At 42.4% G+C, this 12436-nt stretch overlaps 1 protein-coding gene across 2 annotated transcripts in view; it reads left to right on the top strand.

Moving 5' to 3' along the window:
• erfl1 (Ets2 repressor factor like 1) overlaps window positions 1–12436 on the top strand; it is a 62921-nt gene that overhangs the window by 10654 nt on the left and 39831 nt on the right. Inside the window, exons 1-2 of one of the 2 annotated variants that reach the window (XM_024266862.2) lie at window positions 5293–5945; window positions 8758–8922. The gene's annotated coding sequence lies outside the window, so the exon portion shown is untranslated. Of the gene's footprint in view, window positions 1–5292; window positions 5946–8757; window positions 8923–12436 lie in introns of those variants that run through there. The other variant, XM_024266863.1, reaches the window with a different exon arrangement.

Below are 12436 nucleotides of genomic sequence, written 5' to 3'. Positions count from 1 at the left end.
CAAGGATTTTTTATTTTCACTGGTGTCAGTTGCAGTCATAAAATTCGGTCCACCTTTGTCCGTCTTTGTCATAGGAGAGATCACACATCAGTGTTGGTCAAAGAGTTACAGTAAGTCAAAGAGTGTGTCTTTTTAGTTGTCGCTGGTGACATCTCCAGTGTTAAAAGCTGTCAGCACCTTTGCAAAGTAACTCCACTACAGCCAGAAAAGAGATCTAAAACATCCTGTGCGGTCCCATCTGGAAAAGAAAAAGAAATGTTATCACCCCAAAAGTGCTTCTAGCACAGCTACTTGGTCCATCCAGGTGTAGCAATCCCCTGTAGTTGCGGATACTTTGGCTAACTTCCAAACAACAGCTTTGTTATCTCCTCTGAAGTTCTTTGTTATCGCTAAGAAAAGAGCGGTGCTGATTCAGGTCTGTGGAACCTCTTCAACGTTTCGCTCTCGGACAAGACACAAATCACTCTGTAAAGCTGACTGATTATATGCTGGAAAACTCAAGTCAGCTGGTAAACAAGATGGTTGATTGTGGTCCCAGATTGGGGGAAGATGTTTAATGTTGTTTAAGGAAGAAGTAAAGAAAAGATTAGAGGTCGATTTAAGTAAAAATCTCACCAACATGGAGTTCTTCAGTTTTGTGCTTAAAGCAGTTTTTAGAGTAACCACTTTACAGTTTACAGCCTGAACTTGTCTATTATGAACCATGTCGTCTGCACCGTGTTTCATGACCACACAGTTGGAAAGTCTTGGCTCTCTCTGCTTCTGAGACCAATAGATTTTCAATACGTTGCCTGCACTCTGTGTGATGAGAAAACGAGACTCGTCTCTAAGCTGATGCTTATTACATTTCATTTATTGAGGCAACTTGTGATCACTGTTCACGTCGCGACTCACTGACGTTTTCCAACAATGGCCGACACTCTCTTCACAGAGAGAATACGTCTTGAGATCCAAACTGGGCAAATTTATGGTCCATCCTCCTGATAAAGAGGAAACTCGTTTTCTCTGCTGTGGCGCCTGCTCAAGCGGCTGGGCGTCTCAGTGCCTTAGGCTTTTCAATTTGTTTTGCAATCCATTCAAACATTGTTAAAAATGCTTCAATCTAAGCCAAAGTGATGGGTTTTATGAGGATTATGATCCAAAGAGCAATACTGCTAGCAGGGCCTAAACAGACTTAACATGAGTGTTCCTGTTGATTAATGCCTTGGTCACAGCTGCCTTTACTGGTGGATCTGGGCGGTCTGAGAACAGAATATAGGCAAACATGTGCAGGACATGCAGGTGGCCTGCAGGAAATATCAAGGTTGAAGATCACTCGGTGAACCCAAAGAGCAAAAATTTCCATGCACATTTTTTCTATGGGCATGCTGCGGGTGACAGGTTGTAGCCAACCCGTATACAACACGGGCAGGGAAAGGCAACTCCAGTCCTCGAGGGCCACTGTGTCTGCATGGTTTCTAGATATCCAAGCCCTACTCATGACTGATTACCTGATTCAGGTGAGTCCTGCCAATTAGAACATGCCAGAGCAGAGTATGTCGGTAAACATGCAGGAATGCGGCTCTCGGGAGTTGCCTATCCTTGCACTAGAGTGAGGAAAGGTCAAGTAGAGGAGACCCAGGAACGTCGTGTGTCTTTTCCTTTTTTTCAACACCCCAAACCCTGGACACTCCTTGCTTGGGACCTGACTGTTAGAAATTAGGAAATTTGAAAGAGTGTAATTTGTGTCAGCATCTCACGGGCGTACTACAGACACTTGCGTATCACCTGCACACCTTGTGCATCTGTACAGTGTCAGTAAGGAGCCAGTTCATGTACCTTATTAATGACTAGAGTGGAGATTTAGGAAACCGTACAACATCATCACCCGTACATCATTAGTCCATGCAACTTACATTACCCTGACAAATACAGTACTTCACCATATACACTTACAAACACTTGTTTTCATGACTTCTCTTAAGGTGACCGCATGAGGCTCAAGGGAACTACAAGACACACCTGCTTAAGATGCAGCCACTTCTCTCTATGACTCTCCACCAGCTCAGACTTCTCAAAGCTGTGTTGTCCTTTAGATGTTCACACATGATCATCAAATTAAAAATTAGCAGATGCCGGTATTTCAATACAGCAATCAAGATCGTTGAATTGAAATACAGCGATCTTGATCTCACTTTGGGATTGAAGACTATGGCTATGTCATTAATCCCTAACAGACTGTGTAGTGTGGAACTGTATAGTTCCCAGGATTTAACTAAATGCTGACAAATGCTTTTTTTTTTATCAAAAAATATTACGTCACACTAGTTTTTCATAGAATCTTCTGGGAAGTTTTTGGCGATTTCCCACTTAATTTTAGTATTGTAGATTCAGACATACCAACAAAATGGCAAACGCCTTCTAAATTGGGATGGCAATGGTGCAGCGGTGGAGTTAGAGTTAGGGTCAGCCATTTGTCAAAGTGTCTTTGGGCAAGACACTGAACCCCACATTGCCTCTGGTGGAAGGTTGGCACCAGTGTTTGGCAGCGGAGCCACCATCAGTGTGTGAATGGGTCTGTGACTGTAAAGCGATTTGGCCTTTAAAGAAAGTAGAAAAGCGCTATACAAGTATACGCCATTTACCGATTGTCATAAATAGTGAATAGAGAGTGAATTCAGACTGAACCTATGACTAAATGTTGGGTTTGATGTTCAGCAGTTTCCTTGAACGGAAAAATCCAGATGTTAGAAGTGGATCTGCTGTAATATCCTTGACCGAAGACCCAATTCCTGCCACAGAGGAAGGAACCAAGCCTCCAATCAGCACCAATCCAACCTCCCAATCCAATCTGCAGCTGGCAAGATGAAACAAATAAAACACTAATTTGGATTATTTGCGTCCAGTTCACGTCACGCGGCGCCACCTACGAGAGGGCCAAAAAGAGAAAAGGTCTATATGGTCTGGATAATTGGAACAGTGCTTGTAATAAGTGCAGTGGCTACAGTGATAACAATTAGATTTGATTTCATTTGAGAATGCCTCCACAGCTGCTCCCCACTCACCCCCTTAACCCCTTTTTTTCCCTTCCCCCTCGTCTCCCTTCCCTCTCTCCTCTCCCCGTAGATTAAAGTGGGTGTGTTAATTCCGTGGTGTAGCGATCGAACAGCTCTGGCAACAATGGGAAATGGGCTATTGATCAGAACAGCTCAGATTAAGACTAGGCAGTGGAGCTCTTTCTTGCTCTCTTTCCCTTCCTTTTCTCCCCATTTCCCACCTTCTACCGCCTGTCTTCCTTCCGTCCCGTTTGTGCGTGCCCCTTCCACGTGCACAAACACACTTTTGTCTTCCCACCTCAAAGCGGAGTGTCTAAAGACCCACTTGGATACAAATCGTATTTTTGGTGTTTTTGACGTGTTTTGTGGTATTTTTGACATTATGGAGGACATAAACAAAGAAAATTAACTTCAAAATTGTAAAATTGGAAATAATGTTGTTGAAAATACCTTGTGGGTTTGATGTCTACTACGGCAAGCCGTAAGGTAAATATTAACCTAGTTTTCCTTATTCCAGCTGGCATCTCAAAACCGTACGGCTGGATAGCTCTAATATTGCTCGCCAATTTGGTTGCAATGCTAATTGTGTGAGGGGCTATAAGCTAGCAGGAGAGAGTGTAAACAAAGGGATGATGGGAAATGGGAGCAGGCTTACTCCGCGCGAACAGTCCCGTCAAATTTGTAATGAACTACTGCCGCTCTTCAGAAACAATGTCCAGTTATTTTTATCTTAATTAAAAATTGCATATTTATAATAAAAAAAAACAATTGGAACACTTTTAAAATTAAATCTCCAGGAACAATAAAAAAGAAAGCCAAAGTAGCCTCAAGAGCGTTATCTTTTTAACAGCTCTGTCTGCTGCGGCGTGGCGTCCGGTCACATTACATCTCACATCATTTAGTCACACCGAGGCCCCCGTGCCATTCCACAATTGGAATCCGTCATATCAAAACAGCTCACATCCCAAAATTAGCTGTCATGATTGTGCTGCAGGATGGAACACATTGAGTTTGCATTGAACAGACATAAAACATACCAAATGTGAGGAGACAGCAAATCCATACAGTGAAAAGTGAGCTAAGAATCCCCGGCTCTACTTATATTAATTAACTCAGTCAATGGGGATGTGATAGGTCCGTTTTTCATCCTCTTCCAGCACCTCCCCACTCTGTCACATATACCTCCCAGGTGTCAGAGGATCAGACGCCACAGCTGCTGAGCACACACACACTCACACAGACACACACAGACAGAAGGCTCCTCTGTGAGATCAGTTGGTTAGAGGTTACCGGCGTGCTTCGCTGTGTGTTGATGCGTGGTTTTGGCCTTTAAGAGTTTAAGGGTGTCAGAGGTGACAAATGCAACACACACTTCATACAAGTACAAATACTGACATGCACCACAGACACACACACACACAATGGTTGCATCAATACTAGCATGACCCTCGGGGGACCCGGAGTATTGGCAAAGCTTTCATCTGCTCAGTGTGTAAGAGCCTGATATTCTCTACTCCAGACACGCATCCAAGGTATATAAAGAGGGAAAGCCAGCTTTGCTCAAGAACGTACAATTTTGTGCGTCGTTGGAGGCAGAACAGGTTCAAGAAGTGGAGAAGGACTAGAAGCCAGGGGTTGACACGCAGAGAAAGGCTGGAAGGAAGTCGACACTAGAGGGCGATAAAGAGATGAATGTGTACAGATCAATGCATGGCTTTGACCATGACCGTGTAACTCCTTTTCTGTTTTGTTCCTTATCATTCGTGCATAAAAAATAAAATCCCAAATAAACCATAAATACAGAGTAGTTTCCTTAACAAAAGCTTCTTAAAAGCACAATCTTTGAGATGTTTTCCATCCAAAAGATTGTTTGTAAAAACATCCTCTCTCCAAAATGTTAAACCTTTAAATTTCCACTCATGGCAGAGTGGAGTGCAAGATTTCTATGACCTTTTGACTCCACAATGTGACCCCGCTTCCATAACTCTGACTTCACAATTCAGTTTTGTCTTCCCTCCATCTTCTGCTCTCCTGATCCCTCCTGCTCTCTGCCCCCAACTGGGTTCCATTGGTTTACTTAATTGATTATTAAGTCGCTGATTGGGGATCAATTAAATAATTAAAGTTTGTTAAGGCCAGAGTCGATTGGGCAGCCCACGAGCCCATCTGCATGTGTGGAAGATTTTGCTCACTGAAAAAATGTTTGTTCTTACTGGTCCACACTTAGAGATCCAAGTTTGATCAAAGATTCATGGAGGTGCGGGAGAAAACGCAGGTTTAATCTTCGATTCATCCTGGAGCTTAGCGCCTGAAAGCCCTCAAATTGGCCACTTGCGTTTGTTTGTGTTTGGAGAGCTGGATTGGGAGGGATTTGAGGAGGGCAACTTTTTTTTCTTTTGGTGACAGGGCAGCATTGATGGGTAACGGTGCGGGTGGAGGCTCCTCCTGTGGCGGCGGCAGGAGAAGCCCTGAAAGGGGAGAAACGCACACAAAGTCACAAAGCCAGCACTACACACCGCGCACACTCACATACCTCATATATGAGACTCAGGAGCGGAAACGGGTCGAATCCTACTTCAAATTCTCTTTCCTCTCGGCTTGTCGACCGGGGAAAACAAACCGACCCGAGGCAGAGCGAATGGGGATTTACTAATTAACTACTTTCGCGCGCGCGCGCGCACGCACAAACTCCACAAAGAGAGAGAGAGAGAGAGATGACAGAGAGAGATGCACACCTCCTCTTCTCACTTCTCCTCCCCCCTCCCTCCCTGCGCTCTCCTCCCCGGGTTCAGGTTGGTAGAGTGCGCCTCTCCGGTCGCTGCCTCGGTGCGCTGTCAGACTGAATGCGTGTGGATTGACTGGTCGCACTTGAGCCGGTGAGAACAGCGCTTCCTGCAGAAAAAAACGGAGGTTGGTTGCGTCTTTTTCCTTTTTTATCCATTTAGGAAATGTTATTTAAAATATCTTTTTATTGTTTTTATTAAGTGATCCAGATTTGTGACTTTTTGAACAAAAGTGTTTCAATAACTGTCATTTTGGAATAAGTGTTTTTTTTTAAGAAAAAAAAAAGTTGGAGCGTGCGTAATTGCCCACTGACAGTTAGAGGAAAACTGGCTTCTTTAGTTAAAACTTTTTTTTAAAGGTGTTTAATTGTCAGTTTTGTCGTGAGCAGGTGTGAAAGTCCCGCCTGTGCGTTCAGCTGTCTGCGTTGGCCCGGATTAGCCTTTGAATGTCTCTATTTGTTAAGGCGTGCAGCTCTCACCTCCACGCCGCTGCATCAATCAGTCAATTAAACAGTCATTCACGCGGCGAGCTGCACGGGACTGAGGCCGGGGCACGTCCCCCGCCTCCCCCCTCCTCTCCCTCTGGCCTAATCTGTGCGCAGCTTTGAGCGCACGAATAAACCCGCGAGTTTCAGTCAAAGATCTGGAGCGACATTTGTGCGTTTTTGCGCATCATCTTTATTTTTTTTTCACTTTATATTTTTCGTAATCGGATTATTATTCTGAATGTTACAAACTGTTTGTGTGATCATTAAATCCACATGCGCATCTTTGACACATTTTGAAGAAAAACTTTTAAAAACTTGCATAAAATAAATGAAACTACATTTTTATTTTCATATAATAAGAACTGTTTCACAGACAAATAAAAATAAAAGCAAACGATGAGTAATAAACGCCAAAATATTTCTGTTTGTTCCAGACAACCTCTGATTTGCGCGCGCTTCCAGACTCGCTTGGGAATTCATTTTAGAAGTGTGCGCATCGATATGATTCGGGCTCAAGCATGGGAAAAATAAATATAAATATATATATTTGGAATAATCTTTATTTGATTTGGTCTCTCCTTCATGTATGTTTTTATTTTTTAGGTGTTTGCCCCCCGCACAACTTTGATGCATATTTATGCGCGCCGTGGGTGTACTCCATCAATTATTTGTGCCAGTATATTTCCAGATAAACAGTGTTTGTAAATCAATACATGCATGTAACTATTGCAGATTAAGAGGTCGATCAATGGGTTCGGTGCAACCCCAACCCATGATGTTTTTCTGGCGCCAGTTTTTGATAACTTTACCCTGACTCAAATAAATAAACACATTTACATTTAAATTTGGAAAAAAAAAAGTTATTTAAAAGCGTGCGTGTGTGTGTGAGTGCGCGTGCTTGAAGGAGAAGTTAAAAAGTGAAAATATTTGCATAATTTTCTAATTTGAAAAACTGAAAGTTTAGAAATTATTAATAATAATTAATTAGATTTAATGCAAATATGCTGATAATTATCATTATATTAAATAATGATTTTAAATGATTGATATTCTTATTTTAAATGTGTTATGAGTTGTATCACATTTTTTATGTTTTATATATAAATGTTGTATTTTAGTTGATCTGAGCAGTTTGTGCTCGGCCTCTAACAGGCCGTCCCGCCTGAGGTCTCAGGAGCCTGTTGTGTCCGTGTCGTGTGTGTGAACTCTGTGCTGCTTAATTGGATTATGTCGCAGCTCTTTGTGGCGCTGATCGCCGGCCGGCCGCTTCCCCCGTCCCCTCTGCTGTCAATAGCAGGTGGAAACATTTCCGTCATTAAACGGCATTTTGGGAAATTTCACCCCACGTCACTCACCCTCCTCTGCTTGACCTGTCCAGCATTTGCCCTCGTTAATTCATTTATTTTACTTAATATTAAGGAATACGGATCTTGTAATAATAATCAAAGAATAATCAGATTCAGCTTTTATTTTTTAAAATGCTCTAAATTAAATCAAATTATTATTATTATTATTATCATTATTATATTGGTGCTCTTCTGTTGTTCACTCATAACTAAATTTGTTCTAATTAAATAATTTACTTTCCAAAAAATCTTTATGGATTTATGCTTCAATATCCGCATAAAAAACTATCTTAATATGTTTACTCTTTTTTGTATTGTTAAGATAAAAAAAAAATAAATTTTGTTAAAATTTGGATGATTTACTTTTTCTATTTCGAGTTATTTAAAATTGTCCACACTTTTTTGATTAATAATTCGGAGAGAAGTCCCGAGAAAACGAATAATAAGCACTCGAGCTAAAACATTTTCACACTTCTTCATCCTCTTCCTCCTCCTTTAGTAAAAGAAAAAAACTTCTAACAGGCGATAAGAGGGTTTCATGATCGTCGTTCTATTTTTTCTTAAAATTTCTCTCACTCTTAATGCTTTTCGTCGTCTGGAAAGCAATTTGGTATGATCAAAGTGCGGCTAGTTAGTGCGGTCAATAATCTTTCCAACAAGCGTCTCATATATCGATAACAAGGCAAAAAAGCCTCCCGCCGTGTTGCGTTCAGGTGCCTCCGTCTGCGCGCTCAGAACCCCGCGCGTAAAAACAGACCCGCTGGTCCGCAGCGCTTCCATTTCCAAACAGGAAACCAAAACCGAACTTCAGATAGTTTTAATTATCTATTCTTTGAGTTAACAAGATCACCGAGTCAGCTTCTGATTATCATGGGATGTTCCAGTATCTGGCTGTTTGTTTGTAACTATTTGTCAGTAAACAGACAGTAGGATGATTGATCTGCGGTGCGTAAAACAGCAAAAACACGAGCGTCTGGACCGGCTCCAATCTGCTGGGTCAAAGCGCCACATCTCTGCTTCAAGCACTTTTATTTTATTGTGAAAGAAAAAAAATACACTTCAAATAGGAAAAATTACGACACTTATCATGATTTGTTTGTTTCAGAGTCGTCTTTGCGCAGTGAAAAAGCAGCACTTTGGTTCCCTCCGCGCCCTCCTTCCCCGGATCGGATCAAGCGCACCGGTGAGCAGGATCCAGTCGAACCCGAGAGGAAGTGGTCGGGCTTCGGCCTCAGGTGCATCTCTGAGGCGGAGCGACGTGGAGGTCCAGGTGGGTGAACTTCCTCCGCGCTGGTTAAACTGTTTCCTGTGCGCTCCAGCGCGTTCTGATAAAACTGAAGTTTGTCGACTGGAAGGATTGCAATAAAAAGAGAAAAATAGATTAACAGCAGAAGTGTTCAATTTGACCAGAAATGTAGAGCTTGGAGCCGCAAAAGTATGGCGTCATTCTTCCTGTGCCGGTCCCCAGCCCGGACAAAAAACAGATACGCGTAAAACTCTCTGCCAAATCTGTGACCAACAATCTCAACATTTCCCGGTTTGAACATTTCCACATAAATAAGATTAGTGATAAAATGTGTCAATGTTTTTTAAACTCTGGACAGTACCCTCTTTTTTTGCCTTTTGTGAAGACTCCTCCAAATAATCAAAGACTCTGAATGCAGGACTCTCCTGCAGCCAGCAGATGTTTGAACGCCTCCCCCCGGCTCATCTTTGCTCTCCCGGTTCACCCTGTCTGATATTAGCCCCTTGGCACAACTTACATTTGTGATTCATTATTCAAGACTCATTACTGTTTTCCAGTGGTAACACGTGTCCCATTCACTGCCTGTAGGCCAACTGAAGGACTCCTCTGTATCTTCACTATCAGCCAGTTCTTCCCTCTAACTGCCCCTTTCTGTAGCCGTTGTACCCCCCGTCGTCTCTCGCTGCCACACCTGGTAACTACAACTTTGTACACAGTAATAACAGCCCGATGTATCCATCTATCTCTCTATCTATCCTGTCGGCAGTTAGTGGAGTGGCTGAGAGACTTGCAGCCGTGAAAGGTCAGTTAATCAATGGCTCACAATTTGACAAATCCCAGTGACTCTTATCATCCTCACAGGCGTTTAGGGCCAAAAGGAGGACCACCGAGATAAATGCTTAATCTTGGCTGCTCAGAGAGACCCAACAAGGACAAGGAGTGCTTGTAAAGAAGTGGGCATGCAGAGAGGTTAGAAGAACTTGGGGGGAGGAAGGGGCAAAACTGGAAGGTGAATAAACGTGCCGTCATTAGGAGGACGGCTCTGAGTTCGGTCTGTCAAAAGAAACGGACGACTTTGTTCAGATCCCTGAACTTGCCTCGGGCGGGACAGAAATCCTGCCTCCGTCTTAGTTATTAGAGGTGTAAATTGGCAAGAGTCTGGAGATACGCATCACAATACGTATCACGATACGTATCACGATATATCCTAATACTGTACCAGAGACAATATTTCACTGCTTTTTGACGAGTATAACTTAGAAAAAAGTTTAATACATTTTTTACATGAATAAAATGGTAAAATACATTTGATTTAATGATCAGATCATTGATCACTGTATCTTAATTAGTTGATTTTATCCAAGCAAATCCACAATACTTCTTTCAAACCTCAACCTTGATTTTTAAAAATAAAAAATATATAAATGTACCTTAACAAATATAGTAGGCATGATTGAGAAAGTAAAGTATTGCTTATTTAAAATGTTGCTAAATGTAGCCTAACCGGTACATTTAACCCTCTTATGGGGTCCAGATGACCCAAACCCTGGTGTTGCTATATGATCCTTCCCTTGACAGAGGTGGACAAAGTGGACAGGATTTTATTTCTGCCACGTACACCAGTGAACATAAAAAAATCCTTCAATCTTGTGGGGTCCAGATGACCCCACTTTTAATGTAAACACGCCTAGAATAGCACAAGGGTTACAGTGGTTCTGGCGCTTTAACAGGTGCTTGAAAAAAAAAAAAAAAAAGCCATCAGGTTGCTGAACTAGAATCTTTAGCTGTGAAGTACAACTAAACTTCCACTCGTTTTGCTTCCAGAATCTTAACTGAGGTTACTTGGGGTACAGTGCATCTGCAAAACTTCCCTCGTTTTTGTATGCACGAGTCCGCCACAAGGCACCGAAATCCTCGTTTTAAAAAAGTACCGGCATCAACTTGGCACTGAGTTTCAGTTCCCATCTCAAGTTAAAACTAGGCTGTACATGTCTCATTGAGCTTTGTAGCAGCAACAACAACCGAAAGGTTGAAAAAACATCTCAAAAGCCGGTTCTCGCGAGATCTTGTTGTGGTTTTGGTGCTGAGACGAGCTGCTCAAAAAGGCTCTGGGTGCTGCCAACTAGCGATCAGGGGTTTAAGTGTAAAGCAAAAGTAAGACTCCAAATCACACGTTTGCTTATAAATAATTAAATAATACAGGTATCACCAAATTAAGTATGGCAATATTTAATTATATCCATTTTTTTTCTGACACCTCTATTAGTTATGGCTTTACTGCTGTCGTGTGTCAAGTTGAGAAAAAAATACAGAGGAAAACAAAGGTGTATGAGTGGTTGAATTCTCCTGTGGCATGTTAGCCCGCCTGCAGCAGTGTGCAACCAAGAGGAAAATGAGCTTTTGTCCACAAGGCTGGCCTTTCTTCCCTCTTTTTTTGAGCTGCAGGGGTTTGGAAGTTGGCACAATTTCCTTGGCCTTGCACCTTTGGTCCAGATCACCCCAGGATGACATGGAAACGGTTGTTTTGCTGATCTCTCTGCACTTTTTGTCTCCGGTTGTGGTTTTGTAATCCAGTTAACACTCAAATTGCCACCACCAAAGCAGCTGACTCCAATTCGTGTTTTCGGTTTCTGTCTGAGTGCCTGTTCGGGGGATCTGGAGCTCTGCGAACACACGCACCGACGCACGCTTCAACCCACTACCACCGTCTTAGAACCAGTTCAATGTAATTCGATTGAGATTACTTGAAGTGGCATGACAGCAGATTCCTAGTATTGTCAAAGCACTTAGGGGGCAATGACAGGACCGCATTGACGTGTTCTAAACACACAGCGCCCTGAAAGAGGCAGAGCGCACAGCCAGACTCCGCGACATGCAGACGCCTGGAGGCTGACAGCTCAATCCGGGGTAAAATGAAGTTAATGAAGTTAAAGTTCCACACCGATCATCGCTTGATATATATTCTAAAAGTGTTCCCAGTGGTCTTTTCATTATGATTATTAAAAAAATAATAATTTTCTAGGACAAAGTTTCTGCAGAGAGGCAGGAGTTTGTTAGAAATGTGGCTGAGTTGTGGGCGGGACCATTAATGTGGAGTGAACCCTACTCTACTTCCCATCATCCATCTGTTTACATGCCCTCCCACTAGTTTACAGCCCCTCACACCTTCATTGAGTTGCCATTATAGGTGATACGTTACACCTACAAGCTTTTACCATTTGCATTTTTTTCATCTGCTCCTGATTCACAACAATAATGAAATATCTAGAGATTTAAATTTTCTTTAGATATGTCCTACATCATTAGAAAAATGACAAAAGAACACGTTAACGCCATTTTCATTGGAGTTGGTCTTTAAAGGATGATAGAAGGTTGTGGAAAAAAAGGTTAAAAGGAGAGGAGAGTAATGACGAACACAGCTAAGGCATGACGGAGTCTGTAAATATGAAAGAGAGATGAGTGAGAGAGGAGGGAGGGAGGTTAGCCAGGGAAGACAAAGAGGGACAAAGAGGAACAGGTGAGATTTGATAGAAGAACA

The sequence above is a fragment of the Oryzias melastigma genome, linkage group LG16 (genome assembly GCF_002922805.2).
Source record: "Oryzias melastigma strain HK-1 linkage group LG16, ASM292280v2, whole genome shotgun sequence".
Lineage (NCBI taxonomy): Eukaryota > Metazoa > Chordata > Actinopteri > Beloniformes > Adrianichthyidae > Oryzias > Oryzias melastigma.
The sequence above is the reverse complement of the archived record's forward strand: the minus strand, read 5'-3'. Positions and strand labels throughout refer to the sequence as shown.